At 36.8% G+C, this 18,357-nt stretch overlaps 1 protein-coding gene across 14 annotated transcripts in view; it reads left to right on the top strand.

Annotated features, from left to right (window-relative positions):
• Nucleotides 1-18,357, top strand: part of RBFOX3 (RNA binding fox-1 homolog 3) — a 1,090,709-nt gene that overhangs the window by 687,066 nt on the left and 385,286 nt on the right. The gene's annotated exons all lie outside the window — the stretch shown is intronic.

The following is an 18,357-nucleotide window of genomic DNA, read 5'->3' as shown; positions in this document are numbered from 1 at the left end:
CCTTGTTCCACTGTCTCTCTTTTTTAACTGTCGTTACCCAATTGCCTCACTGAAATGCAATTAATAATAGATATAATAATATAATATAATAATAGATAATTCTATAATTAATAATTAATAATTAATAGAGAATTAATAAACTGATCAGCCCGCAAGGGAGGTAAGTAGATGAATAATTTTAATTATCCTTGGTTTGACCATAAATTCCTACATAGACTCTTTATTAAATTCTCTGTTTACATTAGTCATTTACATTTCATGTCATATTGCAAATCTCTCCACTTCTTCTTAGCCTCTCCCACCACCATTTGACCCAGAGTGGAATAACACTTCATAATATCCAGTTCCTTTATTACCAGTACCTCATCTCAGTATTTGTTAGGGAAAAGCTTTGTCAAAGAAATCAAATTCGGTACCTGTACAGCAGATAGTATTTTACTCGCCTTTCTAAACTCCCTGAGGTCTGCACCATCCTATATTTAGGTTGGACTAAGAATCCTGTACTATTCTTGGCACCTGTACTGTAGGTACATTCTATTCTACATTATATTCCCCAGAGATGGCCTTGGCCTATTATTAGATTTGAATAAGGCTTCCTTATTGTGTAGAATGCCCAGATTGAAAGTACATTAATAAATACAAAAAAAAAGTCTCTCAAGAAGACCTTGGGGTTAATGTCTCCCAATGTGTTTAATCGTGGTGGCTAGGGGTACATGACATTAATTAAGATGGGTAACTCCATCTTCTTGTCCCAAACTTTTTCTTTTTTCTTTACGTCCCATATCTACAAGTTGGTTTCTCACTGAGGATGTTCTAGTCTGTAGATACTTTATGAATACTGATAAGTTTGCTTGGTTTATTTTGTGCTGGACATTGAGGAAATGGGTTGTAAAAGAGACTATCAGACATAAGAAAAAGCATGACATTTCAAATGAGACCAAGTTATTTTGAACCTGCATTCTGAGCTCAGTATGTCCTTTCAACAGTATCCCTTTTGCAAGAGGCGTCTTTGCATCATTTAAACTTTCCCCTTTAAATTCTGTTTCCTTTTCAAAACTTTTTTTCTCATCAAGAGGGAAAAGAATGGGGTTCCAGAAGAAGCTTGGAACTAAGAAATAGACCAGGGCATTAGCCTAGAGATGATATAAAAGCGTTCCCTTTCAGAGCAGCTAACTTCCGACCAACTCATAGGACATTTAGATTTAGCTAGTTCATTCAATAGACATAATTTCAGGAGCATCAAAATAGCACTGAAGAAGTCTGATATTCAAGCATATTCCAAATCCGTCCTTTAGGTTCTTAGATGCCTGTGTTGGGCCCTAAGTGTTCTCGGTGGATCATGAGGAATGTTCGTGTTTCCTCATTCCACATTGGTCAGTTTCTTGCTACGTTCCGAATACCAAAAATGAAAACTGGGCTAAGGATGCTACTATTAATAAACATGTGAATCAAGTGAGCCAAACTTAGCTCCAACAGATCGAATGAAAACTTCGAAGTGTAAATAATCCACATATCTATTCCATTAGAATAATCCTGTGATACAATCAATTCAAATATAATTATTTGTATTTTGCAAATAAGAAGCAGTCGGTGAATCATTAAACATTTATTAATTGTCTACTATGTGTCAGGCACTGTGATCAGCACCAAGGATACAAGTGGGGAAAAGGGCAATCTCTCACCTAGCTCAATGTCTAACTGGGGAGACAACACACAAACAATTATGTACAAACTAACTCTTTACAGGAGCCACTGGAGATAATCAGCAGAAGTGAACACCAGCATTGTGGGAGGGTCAAGAAAGATTTTTTGTAGAAAGTACAATTTTTAGAAGACAAGGAAGCTAGGAGGTAGAGATGAGGAAGGAGAGTGTTCTTAACATAGGGGAAGCTATTGAAAAATGCCCAGAAACTGGAGATAGACTGTCTTGTGTCCTTGTGTAAGGAATGTTAGGAGATGGGTGTGTCTGAATCAAGATGGGTGCCAATTGGGCAGGGGAGAGACTGGGGGGAAAGGAGAAAGAGGAAGTAAAGTCTAATAAGATTGTAAAGGTAAGAGGAGCCCTGGTTGTAAATGGCTTGGAATGATAAATAGAAAGTTTTTTATTTCATACTGGAGGTGAGAGGTAGCCACTGGAGTTTATTTAATAGGGGGCAGGGTGATGTCGTGGTTTTGTGCTTTAGGAAAATCAATTTGACAGCTGAGTGGAGAAAGGACTGGAGTGGGGAGAGTCTTAAGCCAAAGTGACCCATAGTCTGTTGAAATAGTCCAGGCATGAAGTAATAGGGTCCTACATCATGATGGTGCCTGTGTTAGAGGAGAAAAACTGAGGCTGAAAGAGGACTTTATATTTCTTTATTTGATTTTTTTTCAGTTTATAAGAATCTATTTTCTTTCCTACTTCCTTACCCTTCCCCACTACTCGACAAGAAAAGAGAGAAATAAAGTCCTTATAATACATTGTCAAGCAGAATAAATTTAAGGAAGATTTTATTAATATTAAACAGGGTCAGAAATGGGTGTGGAATGCAGGGCTGATTGTCAAGGTAGCATGACTTTTGACATACCACACTGTGTACACAAATGTACCTTAGGTCTATTGTGAGAGTTTTCCTTAATATTGATGAACCCACTCACCGTCTTGGTATTTGACACAATCAGTTTGACGCAAATCCTTGCCCACAGAAAACCTTCAATATGTCCAGTTATTTGGAATTGAACAATAAACAAAACATGGATGGTTAGTACTTTTTCAGATGTCCTAGTATTATTGTAGAGGATAAGAAAGTCAAGGCCATGTGTCTTCAGAGGGCAAGAGTGAATGCAAAATAATTTAATCTGTGGGGACGGAAAGCTCTTTTTTTTGAAAGTTTAATTTGGTAGAATTAATGGCTGAAATACAAGCTATTAACAGCTTACTGACCATTCAGGTTTAGCATAGATCTGTGCCGTTATTCTCTGCCACATATAGGTTGTGTCAGAGTAAAAGAAAACCTTAAAAAGTTGCAGAAAGCACCGATGTGGGCAGTTTCTCCAAGTGTGTCCTCACTCTGCTACACTCAGAGGTATATTGGATGGGTGGCCATCAGACTCATTCTAATTATGTTTTCCTCAGGGCAGACTGAAGTGAATTGGGACCTATGCCACAGAGAGAAAGGAAATGGAGACATAGGGTACAGAATGAAACTGTTTATACTGACAAATCTCATTGTGGAAAAAAAGAAACAGATGGAACTAGTACTGACTCATTGTGTCTCCTTTGTTTTTCTGATCATTTTGTATACTTCTGCATTGGTGATATTATGATACTCTCCCTCAGGCTTATCTGCCCAGAGAGAAGGTAAAACAATGTCTGGTCTTTTTTTCCTACTACAGATGCACTTAGCACAGTGTATGACATATAGGAAGTAGCTAAAAATGCCTGTGCCCACTTGTTCCCTTGTGTGCTATGGCATTACCCCAAGATGTTGTATTGGTTTCTGCCTGTGCCACTTTTCTAGTACAGTCAATGCTGCCAATATTCCAAGCCTCATATAACTCCACCTGCAGAACAGTACTTTGCGAAGACATCTGTTATTGGGTCCTGCATGGGAATTCAGTTCTGGATGAGGGCACAGGATTCAAAAAAGTCAAGTGCTACTTAAAAATAAATCTGGGGTACAGCTTGCTGAGCCTACTTACATCTAGTATATGACTACTTCTGAACTACTTTTGAGAGAAAGAAGTATTTGGTTGTAGCCGATAGAGCCTCGAGGATGTCAGTCACAGACCTGGTCCTCCTAAGTAAGGAAATGCTAAGGATGGGAATTTTCACACTTGTCAGTCACTGTAAGTGAATAAGTAAGACTCCTGATTGAAAATAGTTTTAATGAATGAACCCAGAATCAAAGTTTTTGAATCAGTACTAGTGAATTTATGTGATATTCAATTCCAGTGGGTAGATTACCAGACTTGGAGCCAGGAAGACCAATCTTCTTTTATTCAGATCTGGCCTCAGATACTTATTAGCTGTGTGATCTTGGGGAAATCACTTAACTTTGCTTGCCTCATTTTCCTCATCTCTAAAATGAGATAGAGAAAGAAATGGCAAACCACTTCAGCATCTTTGCCAAAAAAATCCCAAATGGGGTCAGGAGGAGTGAGAGACAAGTGAAAAAATGACTTACACAAGCTGGTAAGTGTGTATATGTGTGTGTTGTGTGGGTGCGGAGAGAAGAGAAAAGAAGAGAAGACAAGGAAGAGGAGGAGGAGTAAAAGGAATAGGAGGAGGACGCTGTGTTCGCTGGCATAAGGAATTTGTTTTTAGTGATGATTTTTCAGTTGTAGCGGGCCATCCTCACACTGCAGACTCCATATAGCTCCCCATCCCAGCAGCTTTGTTCATAGAACTGTAGGACTTCACAGTAGATCCTGAATGAACCTAAAGGATCAGTGAATCCATCCATATCCCAGTTGTTAACTTATCCACTCAGATGGAGCATAAATCTAGTTCAGATTCCTTCCCTATAGTACATTTTCTGTACATTGCTACCTTGTCCCCATTTCTAACCTAAGTTTGTTCCATTTTTCAAAATGATATATGAAAACAAAACAGAGGGAGTAATCATATTCTCCAAAGTGGGGCAATAAATTATTTTAAATACATCACATTACTTTATTAATACATTAAGAGAGCTCAGTATTTCCAGGAGGTACATGGTAGGTCCTTCTAGAAACTGCAAGCTTTTTGTAATAAAAACATACATTGCATAAAATTAGGCATCTCTATATTTCAGAATGGTCCTTCTCTCCAGGAGCCAGAAAAGGTACCCTCTATTCTTGGTAGTTTTTCTCCCACTGTTAGCTAAAAGGTAACTCTAGTTGATTTAATTAATTATTAATTACAATTATTTATCAGTATGCTTTCTGAAATCATGGCGTAAGGGAAAAGCAATTCTCATTTCTCTCTAAAAATAAAAAAGAAATAATTGTTGATGAAGGCTAGAGGCAGGAGTTTCTAACTCATGTTGCTTATTCTTTAATGATACAAACAAGTAAATTTCTTTTAAAGGGAATATACTCTGAGAACTTTTGATAAAAGCCAGGAAGAAGTTAATGTGGTTTAGGATTTCCATCAATGAGGAGCCATTGTGTTTATTTGGTGTGACCCATGTAACATCATGATCAAAATCCCTAAAAATATTTAATTCTGTTTTAGAAATGTCTGGCTTAAATTCCTTCCCGATCTACAGGGCTATTACTGTTTTATGAACTCTGAACAATTATAGACTCAAGAAAGTCAGAATATTAGAATTTTCGTAGATTGTATAGATTAACTCATCTAACCCCTCCAGTTTATAGGGAAAGAAAATGTTTTAGAAAGAGGACGTGAATTATGGCTAGTTAGACAAAGTCAGGACTGTAACCCAAGTCTATGACTTCTAATTCAATACTAGACTGCCATAAGAGAAGGTTTTCAATCATTTTTTCTACGGACGAAGTGTTTGCTACGTACAATACACCATCATATGATAGTAAGCAAATTTAGACAGGAAAAAAACTTCCTGATAAATTTCTATTCTACATTGCACATATGTGTACTTCATTTTTAAAATATTGAAAAAGAGAGTATACCCAAACCGTGCACATATCTTATTTTTAAGAGAAGAGAATTTTGAAAAACCATTTTGCCAAAGAAGCCTCTTGTTCCCATTAACTTGCCAAAAAATAAGAAAATGAGACACCTAAAAAGAAGGAAAAATCAGTGTAAGTTTAACATTCTTTCTCAAAGTTTATAAAAACAAACTTCTTTTTAAATAATCTAATCTTACCATAGGCATTAAATTATTTACACAGATATAATATGTAACCATCACAGATCACATATTAAACCATTTACAGAGATACAATATGAACTAGTTTTTGTTCATAAATGTCTCTTCTTCCTATTGCAAATAGGTATACCTATCATCAAGAATGTATAGATGTTCCCTGAGTTTGGGAAATGCTGATGTAGCCATTTATAGTTTGTCTACATACTTATTTCCCTCACTCTCAGTCTCCCACTTTTCTCTCTCTTTACACACAAGTATACACACACAAATACGTACTTGTGAAATGAAACCCTGTATGGTGTCATAAAATTTGTAGAGCTTCTAAAGTTTGAACATAGGATAGGAAGAGAAATAGGAACACTTGATGTGATAAGGTATGTGAATAATCAGAGACCAGTTTAATATGAATGGTGTCATGACATGATGGGAAATAGATTGAAATGTTCCTTAAATCCAGAGAAATTCTTCCACAGCTTGTGTTTCCACTGCACATGCCTGACGGTGTATCTAAGTCAGCATCCCAAGTTATTTATGCTTACATGTGTTCTTACGAGCATAGGGAAAGGGCAGTAAGAAGGCAATTTTCTCACCCAGTTGTTTGGCAACTCAGTAGGTAGTGTTGGAAATTGATCATGGAAAATGGAAATTGTACTCAAAATATATATATATATATATATATATATATAGATAGATAGATAGATAGATAGATAGATACACACATATAATATACAATAAACCTACTGGCCTAGGTGGCAGGAGGTAAGGGAACCAAGTGGTGTTAACACACAGACCAAGTTCATTCCTGGGTGTGCCAGATGCTCTAAAGAAAGGGAACTGATTCTTCCTTGTTGTCTTGTGTTCTTTGTGATTCCATTCCTGGAGCCCTTGGAGAAATGAGTTAAAATGTGAATATGGCTCATGTATAGAATGTTCCAAGAAGAGATCTGAAAGATACTAATTATGCAGTGGAGACCAAGTATAGATTAGCTTTTTATTTCCTACACATGAAAGAAATGCTTAAAACACAAATGATTTGTGAGCATATATTGATAGAGACTTAAAATATGCTATAGTAACCCATGACTCTTGTCATATTCTTTTTTAAATTAAATTTATGTTTTAATTAAAAAATGTATTTTCACTGTCTCCCACCACTGCCAACTACAACGAAAGAAAGATATGAAAAACAAAATGTGTGTGTGTATGTGTGTGTGTGTGTACATATACAAGAAAAGGAATTCTCACATTAGTCATTTCTAATGGCAAACGTCTCCATCTGTACCCAGAGTCTATTACATCTGCCAGGAGGTAGGTAGCATGTTTTATTATGGTTGGCTCCTCTGGGGGCAAGGTTGGTGATTGAATGGATCAGAACTAATTTCTTCCAAATTTGTTTGTCTTTACAATGTTGTTTTTACTGTATAAATTGTCCTTCTAGTCCTACTCACTTCACTTTGAATTAGTCCATGCAAATTTTGAAAGGTTTCTCTGATTCCATTCCCTTTATCACTTCTTCCATTACATTCATATACCACGTGTTCAACCTTCCCCAGTTGATGGGTATCCCCTTTCATTTATAATTGTTTCCTACTTGTTAAAGGACTACTAGAAATATTTATATATATATATATATATATATATGTATATATATATATATATATGTGTTTGTGTGTGTGTGTGTGTGTGTGTGTCTGTGTGTCTGTGTGTCTGTGTATCCTTTCCCCTTTTTTTGATCTTTCTGAGGCATTCACCTAGTAGAATTATCACTATATCCTTTAGTTTAGTAGTTCTTTGGATGTACTTCCAAATTGCTTTGCAGATTGCCTAGCCCTTTTCACAGGTCCACAACCAATGCCTGTTTTATCACAGCTCCTCTAACATTTTTCATTTTCCTTTTTTGTCAACTTTGCAATCTGTTTTTTTCTTATACTGATGAGTAGTTTGGGTTGCTTAAATTGGAAAAGTGTATGCTCATATTGTTTCCCTATTCCTGTCCTTTTCCCATATGTCAATTAATTACATATTTTGGAAATGAGACCTTTATCAGAGAAATTTGATGCGAAGATTTTTTTTTCATCCATTTGCTTATTTCTCTGTCAATTTAAGGTGCTTTGGTTTTGTTTGTGCAAAGAATTTTAATTTTTAATTAAATCTGTCCATTTTATTTATTGTGATAATTTCTATCCTTTTGCTTAATCATGATCTCTTCTTTTATCCATAGGTTTTAGATGTAATTTTTTCCTTGCTTGTCAAATTTGCTTACGATATCACCCTTTGTTGTCTAAGTCCCGTATATATGTAGCTTCTCTTGGTATATCGTGTGAACTTTGATGTACTAGTTTCTACCACACTATTTTCCAAGTTCCCACTAGTTTTAGTTGAATATTGATTGTTGATGTTAGTAGCTGGGATCCTTGGGTTCATCAAATACTAGGCTCCTTTGCTTATTTGCTTTTATATCCTATATACTTAATGTCTTTTATTGATCATCCTCTATTTGTCAAGTACTACCAAGTATTTTTGATGTTTATTGTTTCATGGTAAAGTTTGAAAACTTGTCCTGATGGGCTTCATTCCTTCCCATTATTTCTCTTGAGATTTTTGAGCTTTTACTTCTCTAGATGAATTTGGTTATTATTTTTTTAATTTTATAAAGTAATCCCTTGGTAGTTGGATTGTTGTGACAGTGATTAAGTAATTTAATTTAGGCAGTGTTGTCTTTTCTAATATACTTACTCATTCTATCCCTAAGCAATTAATATTTATCCAATTATTAATTTTATATTCATGAATTGATGCTGCATATAATGTAATTATCTGAGTAGGGAGTCTAAAATGAGTTTTGTTCTCTACTATTCATTTCTCCAAGAAACAAACAAACAAATTTTGCAAACAAACTTTAAAGGCCCTCACTTACGTACCACAGGTACGATGTACTATGTTTCCATCTGGGACTTTCCGAACCTAACCTCCCTGTTAAAACAACAACAACAACAACAACAACAACAACAACAACAAACCACCTTAAACTTGATTTGGAGGCTAACGTTAGGCAGGAAAGAAATTGTCTTTTTCTCAAAAAGAGTAAAAAACCGCAACACCTAAATGCATCATTTTTGTCTGAAATTTTTTCCTCACCTGTGCAGGTATGGCCACTTTGCTCAAGTTCATTTCATTTGCTCATTCAGCAATTGACTCTCATTTGCAAATTCCTGTCAGTCAGCAAGCATTTATTAAGTGCCTAATGTGTGCCAGGCACTGTGTTACATAATGGGGATAAAAAGGCCATTTTTCCTCCTACCTCTCAGGCCCAAAGTCAGCATGGCATTATTGCTCAAGTAGTCACCCCAGTCACTCATCAGTTCATGGCAATGCTCTCTATTTGCTCCTCTTTCCCCTGCTGGCAAGGTCAGTAATACTTGGCTTCGCATAATGATGCATTGCATTGATGAAACATTTCTCCTGCCCACATTAAGGACTTCTGCTCTCCCTATTTTCATTTTGTTTAAAGTATTGCAATACATTAGAACTATTTCACTTTATCACCTGTGTAGTGCAGCCTATCACAACAGTTGTACTAAGGTTTCAGTACCTTGTGGCATTCCTGTGCTCAGCTGTTTTATTAGATAGGGACTTTACTCACTGGGTAAGAGCTGGACATTAAAATTATACTTTATGTTATTTTGGTAAAGTCTGTTTGTTCTCCCGCTTCCAGTTTCTCTCGTCTTAAATTCATCCTACTAGTCATCTACTAAAGCCCAAGTCTGATCATATCACTCCCCAGTTAAAAAATCTTCAGTGTCTGCTTGTTTCTTATTGGACAAAGTACCATCTCTTTGACCCAGCATTCAATATCTTCCAAAATCTGCCTCCAACCTACCTTTCACTCTTCATGGAATTGTACACAGACACACACATGCACGGCACACCCACACACGCATGCACACAGCATTTTATATTCCTAGAATGAATTTTTTCCTTATTTCTTTCTATTCAAATTCTTTTTGTCCCACAAGGCTCATGTTGAGTTCCACCCTCCCTGTGAATCCTTCCCTAATACAGTCCCCCCTCATTACAAGTAACCAGTCTCCTCATGTCTCTAATGCCATTTTATTGACCTTTCCTCCTTGGCTTACCTTACCTCTCCCAACTCCCCACACACACTTCTTTACTGTGTTGTACTGAACACCAGCTCAGTGACTTATACATAGTAGGCACATTATTTGTTATTTTTAATAGAATTTTAGTTACTTTCTGACCTACATAATGGATTAAATAATATTACTTTGTGGTGTTTAGTTATTTTAGAACCTTATTGTCTTACTGAGAACAGACTCTCCTCAATTTGTCTTGTGATAAATAAGGTTTGTCGATATTATTGATAATTTGTGAGAATTTTGAAATACTACGCCAATATACATTTTATTCCATTTATGTCTTCTAATCCTTGGGATTTCGGCCTGTGATCATCTATCAGCTCTTTTATAGGAGCATGTACCAAAATTCTTTTTTTATGCGTTTTTATGTTTTGTGGATACAATGGCAGCACATAAGCCTGTCAGTTATTCCTCACTCTTGTAACATGCTCAATCCACCTTCCTTTCTGATCGTATGTGTTGTCTGTGATGATGTCGTTCTTGAAGGCTATGCCAGTGAAACTCTGGCAGATTCTACCAATTTGGACAAACTGTAATCATGGGCCCAATGACAAACTCTTCCTGCCATGTGTGGACTAGCATAGCAAAGCAGGGAGAGGTTAATTACCAGTATGCTGTTCCCCCTGGAAATGAATCCCTTGGCCATGCCAAGCTATGGTATCAAATTGTAAAACATATAAATATCAATTCTACGATTTTCATCCTCTTCGTTCTATCACTTGGTGTTATGCTGCCAAGGTAGCAGAAAATTCTTTAGAATTCAAGTTTCTGCTGTGTGCTGCCAGAGAGAGTCTTGGACTCTACAGTGTTTGCTCCAGACAAGATGGTCTGTGATCAATGTTTTCTGAAAGCTATTTGTTAACCTTTAACAGCCTGTTGACTCAGCAAAACTGTATCCAATCTGTATTTTAGCTTCTTGAGTTTGAGTTCTCAGCATTGAGAAGTTGCCTTAACAGGTCCCTATAACAAATTATTGAAGGGCTATTCTCAGACAAACACTTTGTATAGTGTAAGCCAGTCATTATTACCAATTTGTCCATTGAGTGTATCAGATCAATGTGGTTCTTCTTCATGATGGAACAAAGGGTCTTCGGAAGGACACTATTGCTTTCAAAATTTCCTTCTGCCTTTGAATCACTCCATTTGCTTTCGTGGTCCACCTTGTTCATCTTCTAAATTCCTAGAAGGCAACCCCTGACTGTGCAAGAATCTCTGAAGTGTTTCATTTTTTTTCTTGTTTCTAATAAGAAATAATAAAGCATTTTTAAAATATGAATTAAGCCTTACGAAGTACTTTGTTCCCAATAGCTGCAGAGGTACCAGATGAACCTCAATTTACAAATGAGGAAAGTGCTACTCTGAGAGGTTTATGAACTTCTCCATGGTCACACAGTAAGTGTCTTGGGTAGGACTTGAACACAGATCTCCTGATTTTAATATTTTGCTCTGTTATGTTTGTATGTGAAACTATGGTATAATTGGGAAATCTAGTAGCTAAAATGCTAGGATCCAAGGTGGACCTGAATTATGCTGTACTCCATGCTAATAATTGTTTCATTATCTTGAGTCTTTAATGGAATACTGATACGTATAAATACTCCCCTTTTGTGGAAGAGGCTGAGAATTATCTATAGGATTCTTAGTGAGTGAGAATGAAAAAAAAAGCTACAGAACTGCAGAAATAAAGAAAATATCTAACAGAGAATTTTTTACATTTTGGGGTTTTTTAATAAAAAAAAGAAATTTAGCAATAAAAATTTATAAGAATACAAAACACCTGGAGATAACCAGGAGAATGTGGGAAATGGGGAAGAGGGTGGGAGGAAACAAAATGTAATGGGTACTTAATGGGAAGAAAAGCTGTAACTTTTATGCTTAGAAAACTGAGTGGGGAAAGCACACCTCTGATTTTTTCCTGTCTTCTCAGTCTGGATTGAGGTGCAAGGTACACTGTAACAAGTGCCACTAATCTGTAGAGAATATTTAATTTGGAGTCAGAAGACACAGTTTTAAATCTTGATTTTGCAGGCAGCTAGGTGGTGCAGTGGATAGAGCTCCAGCCTTAGAGTCAGAGGGACTTGAGTTCAAATCCACCTTCAGACACAACACTTAAATAGTTGAGTGACTCTAGGTAAGTCACTTAACCCCGACTGCCTCAAAAAAACAAAAAACAAAGTTTGATTTTGCCACTTGCTCACGTTCATACCTTAGTCAAATGACTTAAACCATCAGGGCTTCAGTTTCTTCACTTTAAAGTAATAGAGATTTGAGAAGTGACTGACGTTGTAATTCAGAGGGACAAGCATTTCATCAGCCCTGAGAGTGATTGTGAATTATTAAGATCTTTATCCTAGAAGATGAATGTGAATCATGCCTCGGAGTTTTGAACAGACACATAAAGTCTTCAAGAAAGCATATTAAGAGTATAGAGTAGGGACTATATAAGGTGAACATGACATTGGGGAAGTCATCATCATCTGTCCTTCCTGGAGCTTAACAAGCTGTGTTAGAAAGAATTGGCAGCATATTGACGAGAGATGAAAGGAGAAACTGAGAGAGAAAAGAGAGCAGAGTTATATTACAGAAGAGGTGAAGGCAAACTGGGGGCATTTTTGAATAGCTTTCTCGGACTGAAGTTGTAATCACCTTTTTAAGGAATGAAGGAAGTTTCAGAAGTCTACTTTTTCCTATTTTCTTTTTGTTGTCCCAGTCTAGGAAGAGGCACTATAATATGTTATATGTTCTTCTCACTTCTTTTCCATAAGCATTTCTGGTATTCTGATTTTTCGTGGAAAAAAAATGATATGGGTTACCTTGAAATACATAAAATTTAAACTAGCCCAGAAAACCAATCTTTTGACTGAATGTTAGGAATTTTCCCAACTGGGGGCCCTGAGATATTGTATTTGTATTAACAAAATTTCATCTCGTATAAACTACATTTTTAAAGTTGAGAAAGTTGCCAGATTTGGTTCTGAAATCAAAATGTAAAAAAGTTAGTTTAAACGTTGCCAGGCTGCTGAGGGCCTTTGTATTGCTCCTAAGCTAACAGTGATCTAACTCATATACAGTATGTGGTTGATTAAATCTTTAGGTTGCAGTTTCGTGAAGGAAGGTGTCAGAGTGAAGATAGGTAAGCTCTGGAGGATATTTAGTGTTGCCTCTTCCAGAGAGGAGGGGAAGGATATATTGATATATATATCTATATATCTATAGATATAGATATATAGATATATAGATATATTGATATATATATCTATATATCTATAGATATAGATATATAGATATATATATCTATTATGAAAATACACATGAATACACGGACAAATAGCAATATATACTTTACATATATGTTTATGTGTGTCCCTTCATGTCTGTGTGTCCAGATCTGTGATTTCATTTTATGTGTTTATGTATCCACCTTTTAGTACTAAAGTAGCATATCTCATGTGCAATTTCTAGTCGTAGAGAGCTGTTTGGGGGCACTGAGAGATTATATGTATTAGGTACAAAGGCACACAATGCGGAGTGCACTATAGGCAGGATTTGGACTCAGGAAGATTTGGGTGTGGCACTGGACATTGATAGCGGGGGCAGCTTTGGTCAAATCTCTTATTAAGTGACTCAAAGTACAGTTGCAAATCTATAACATTGAGAAAGGGAACTTCCTCACTGATAGGTCCCTACACTAAGGAAATCAAAGACCTTGATGGATGGAGCAAGGCAGGAGAGAAATAGAGAGACAGAAATAATGAGAGGTGGGAGACATGAGTGAATTAATGGATGGATGGATAGATGGATGAATTAATAGAGAAATAGGTTTGAGTAGTAGATAGACATAGAATATGCAATATTATATATGGTTTTTCAGTTACACATAGACTATATATAGGTAGAATTCACATATATGTGTGTCTTCACCTAGAGCTTCTGTCTGATTAAAGAAACATACATTAAGCACCTACACTACAATGTAAACAACACAGTACATAAAAGAAAAAATATAGACAGTAAGATGGGATCTTTTCAGTTATTTAGATTGCAGTCTAGTAAACTGGTTCATACAATTTAGAAAGTGCATTGGTAAAGTAGAAAATTTCCAGAAGAGGTCAACTAGAATTGAAAAAATCCTTTCGGCAATTTCATACAAGGGTCAATTAAAAGAATAGTGTCTACTTAGGGTATAGAAAAAAAGAGGGGAGGGGGAGATTCTAAATTTTTCTAAATGTTTCAAGGGTTGTTATGTGGAAGAGGTACAGACCAGATTTGTTCTGGAAAGAGAAGTATGAACAATGAATGGAAACTGAAAGGGCAAAATTTTGGTCTTGATTTAAGGGGAAATGTTTTAATCTTTAGAGCTGTTCAAAAATAGAGTGGGTTGTGTCAGGAAGTAGTGATTCCTCCCTCACTGTAAGTCTTCAAGTCAAAGGTAAATACTTACTTGCTGTATATACTGTAGTGGGGAGATTCTGCTTGTAGTATGGGTTAGACTGGATGGTCACTAAAGTTTTTTCCAGCTCTGTAGTTCTTATGAGTAATAAATAACAGTAGTTAACATTTATATAGCACCTTGAAGCAAACAAAGTGTTTTATATACATTATATGTTTGCTAACTGTCACAACAGGTTTGAAGCAGGCACTAGAAGTTATCATTCTGTTTTATAACTGAGGAAAATGAGGCTTAAGGAGGTTAAATGACTTACCTATGGTGATAGAGTTAGTAGTTCTGAAAATCAGAATGTGAACCCAGGTCTTCCTAACTCTTAAGTCCTACATTCTATCTACTAAAATAATAATAGTAGTGATATTGTCATTGTTATTTTTTTTTGTTTGGGGTGAGGAAGGCATTGCTTTTTTACCTATCATCCATCCATTGGTCCATCTATCTATCTATCTATCTATCTGTCTATATCTACCTATCTGCTGATTGCAGGCCATTTGTTTAAAATTCTTTTGTATTTTGTTTTTGAGTCTTCGCACTGGGAGACTCCATAAATTGTGACTTGTGAAATTTCGCTGTGTCAGCAGTCTTGCAAATGAATTGATATTAAATATGACAAAAATCTCTGTAATTCGCCTCAGTGAGTTTCTGCCTCTCAGCCTCCTTTTCCCCCTCCCCTCTTCCTTCAAGCTGTAATTGAAAAGGGAAAGAATGGAGATTGCCATCATTGCTGCCTGGAATAACATTGAGTCATACATTATTAAAATCTCATTAATTATTATTTACAAATAACTGTAATCTTCCATCCTTCCCCGCCCACCCACACACTCCAGGATCCTCCACCCACCAATCCCACAGACACAAAAGCTCTTACACTCTTACAGTCTCATCAAACACTATCTGTCTCCCTCTCACACAGGAAGTTCTGACAGAGTCATAGTCTCAGTCACTCCATCACCCTGGGGCCAGGGCACTAAGAATGGCTAGATTAATCCCTTATCTCTGTTCTCGAGCAATTGTTTGCCTCTTCTATCACTTTTTGGGTTGAAAGCCAAGGCTCAGTCTCTCCTCATCTGAAAAGTGAAAGGGTTGGGCTTGATTGCTAAGGTCCTTTCCAGCAGTTAAGAAAAAATACCTTATATTTACAGAATCATAGATTTTGGGCAGAAAGGTACTTTAGAGGTAATGTAGTCTTCCCTGTTGTTTTAAATATGAGGAAACTGTGGTCTGCAGAGGTGAAGTTACTTTTCCAATGTTGTGTGGAAAAGAACAGAGGCAAAATTTGAACCAAGTTTCTGTAATTGCAAATCTACCGGATGGACCTGGAAAGAAGGAAGAAATAGAACAGAACTAGGAAGCTAGATGGTATAGTAGGTAGAGTGCTGGGCTTGGAGTCAGGAAGCTGAGTCTTCCTGAGTTCAAATCTGCCCTCAGACACTTACTAGCTGTGTGACCCTGAGTGAGTCATTTAACCCCATTTACCTTAGTTTTCTTGTTTGTGACAATGAACTGGAGAAGGAAATGGCATACTACCCTAGTGTATTTGCCAAAAAAAAAAGCCAAAATTGGGGCAGCTAGGTGGTTTAATGGATAGAGCTCCAGTCTTGAAGTCAGGAGGAGCTGAATCCAAATGGGGCCTTAGACACTTGACACTTAATAGCTCTGTGACCCTGGGCAAGTCAAGTAACCCTGAGTGTCTCACCCCCCCTCCCTCCCCCCCCCACCCCAAGAAGCCGAAATGGGATCAGCAAGAGTCAGACATGACTGAGAAATGACTAAGCAAAAAAAAAGAAATGTCACTAGACTTTTGGTCAAAACTTCTCATTCTTCCTCTCTGCCACCTTTCTCTGCTTACTTCAGTGATTTCCCCTATTCCCTTTTTCAAGTGGGTCTGTTAGATGATGTTTGCCAGCTTTTGAAAGATAAATTCTGGTTTTCAAAGGTTAGACAATTACTTGTTGGAAAGAATTAGCTCCCAACATAAATATATGGAGAGAACTAGGCTGCTCATCATCCTTTCCTCACCTTTGCCAGCCAAGGCATTTCTTCTTTATCCCCCTCCCCTACACGCCATTTCAAAATGACTCTTAATTTAAGAAATCAAATCTGGCAACTACAGACTATCTTCAACATGCTCCAGTTGCCAAGGTCTGGAAAATCTGCTGCGTCTAGGCAGGTTTGCCTCCAAAAAAAAAAAAAAAGAAAAACAAAACATTTCCAGCATGGTGGATTAAATGAGCACATATGCTGTGGAATTAATCTGCATATTATACATCCCAATAGGCACAGAAACTCTAATGCTAGAGCTATTCATTACCTCTAAAGTAATATTTACAAATCAGTGCATACTGTATCAGGTCTATGTTCTTGAGATGAGGTGTCTAAGGACTGAGTGTATGGGTGCATGTGTTTGTGTGTATGTGCGTATGTTTGAGTGTTCGTAAGATGACTAGAACTAAAACTTAACTTAACCATGTCATAATTGGCAGAGTAATGGGAAACTCATCTTTTTTGAAAAAGCTTATGTTATTGTCTATTATAGGGAGATAACTTTTGCTCTTATGGAAAACAGATCCTTGAAACCTTATAGAGTAGAAATAATGTAAAGAAAAACAAAACAAAACAGGTCAATTAAGCTCCAAAGATAGGAAGTGTGGTGTTGGTATGTGTTCTGAGAAGGTGTCTCCATTTGCTCAATTTCTACATCTGGGAGAATGTGAGGGTTTATTGGACAAAATGAAAATAGAAGGTAACTAAGACTTGTCTCCTGTTTGAAAGTATTTATTAAATCGCCTTGAGGTATCAGGAATGGAACAAAAGATAACATCCCTTTCACCTCAGAGCTGGCTTTAAGGGTGATAAATCTCACCTCCCCACCCCCAGAGAGATACACATATGCAGATTAATTACTTGAGATCCATCGTCTTTTTTTAGACAAGCAGTATAATTCACTGGAAGGAATGCTATTATTTGGAAAGGCAGAAAACCTGAGCATTTGCTCTGCTACTTTGCTACCTGTATGATCTTGGGTAAATCATTTATCTTCTCTGGCCCTCAGCTTCCTCATCTATTAGATAAGGGGGCTGAACTAGAAGAGGGACAACCGAGGTCCTTTCCAGGTATAAATCTGTGATCCTATGAAATAGGGAGCAAGGAAGGTGAAAAAGAATTGAAACTTTGGGCAGTTAGTTGGCTCTTTACAAGCTCAATCCTGGCTCCTATCACATTTTGTCAGATTTATAATGCAACCAATGCAAGTAAGTAAAAAATGTAGCCTAACAGCCACTTGCTAGAGCAAGTAACAATTTATTGTGAGATGTTTTATTATTTGTCAGGTTCTTTTTGGCCCCAAGCCAAGTGTCTACTCTTGCCCAGGCCATTCTCCCTTCATCTTTTTATTAGAGCAATTCTAATCTACTCACTACAGTTCTCATTTGCTGTGTGTGACTTACATATAACCCAAACCACAGCTAAAGTATGACTTTTTAGCATGTCTGTCTTAAGAGGGAAGAGAGAAGCGCTGATTTTCTAAGCAAAAGGCAGCAAGATGTAGTAGAAAAACTATATACTTTAGTAGGGTGATCTGTTAAGTGTGTTAAAGGTAAAAGTGAACACATCTGGGAGAAATTATCTTTTAACACACATGTCAGAAGAAAGAAAAGATTGTAGAACAAAGTCAGTTTTCTTTCTAATTTTCTAATATAAAAGTGAAACGCTGCTTTTCTCCTTACATGCAACTTCAAGTTCACATAGTGAAAATAGAATTAAGCAGATGAAAAAAAACAAGAGAAGCTGTTTTAAGCACTTGTCCTGCTGCTGTTCTTATTGTATACCACCAGGATATATAACAGCATTATCTTCTACAGCTTCCACTACCTTTCTACAAAGTTAGTGTTTGGCAGTGGAAGAACATACAGGAGTATGTGTGAGAATAAGTATAGGATTT

The sequence above is a fragment of the Phascolarctos cinereus genome, unplaced genomic scaffold, assembly GCF_003287225.1.
Source record: "Phascolarctos cinereus isolate Bilbo 61053 unplaced genomic scaffold, phaCin_HiC Scaffold_5;HRSCAF=322, whole genome shotgun sequence".
Taxonomy (NCBI): domain Eukaryota; kingdom Metazoa; phylum Chordata; class Mammalia; order Diprotodontia; family Phascolarctidae; genus Phascolarctos; species Phascolarctos cinereus.
The sequence above is the reverse complement of the archived record's forward strand: the minus strand, read 5'-3'. Positions and strand labels throughout refer to the sequence as shown.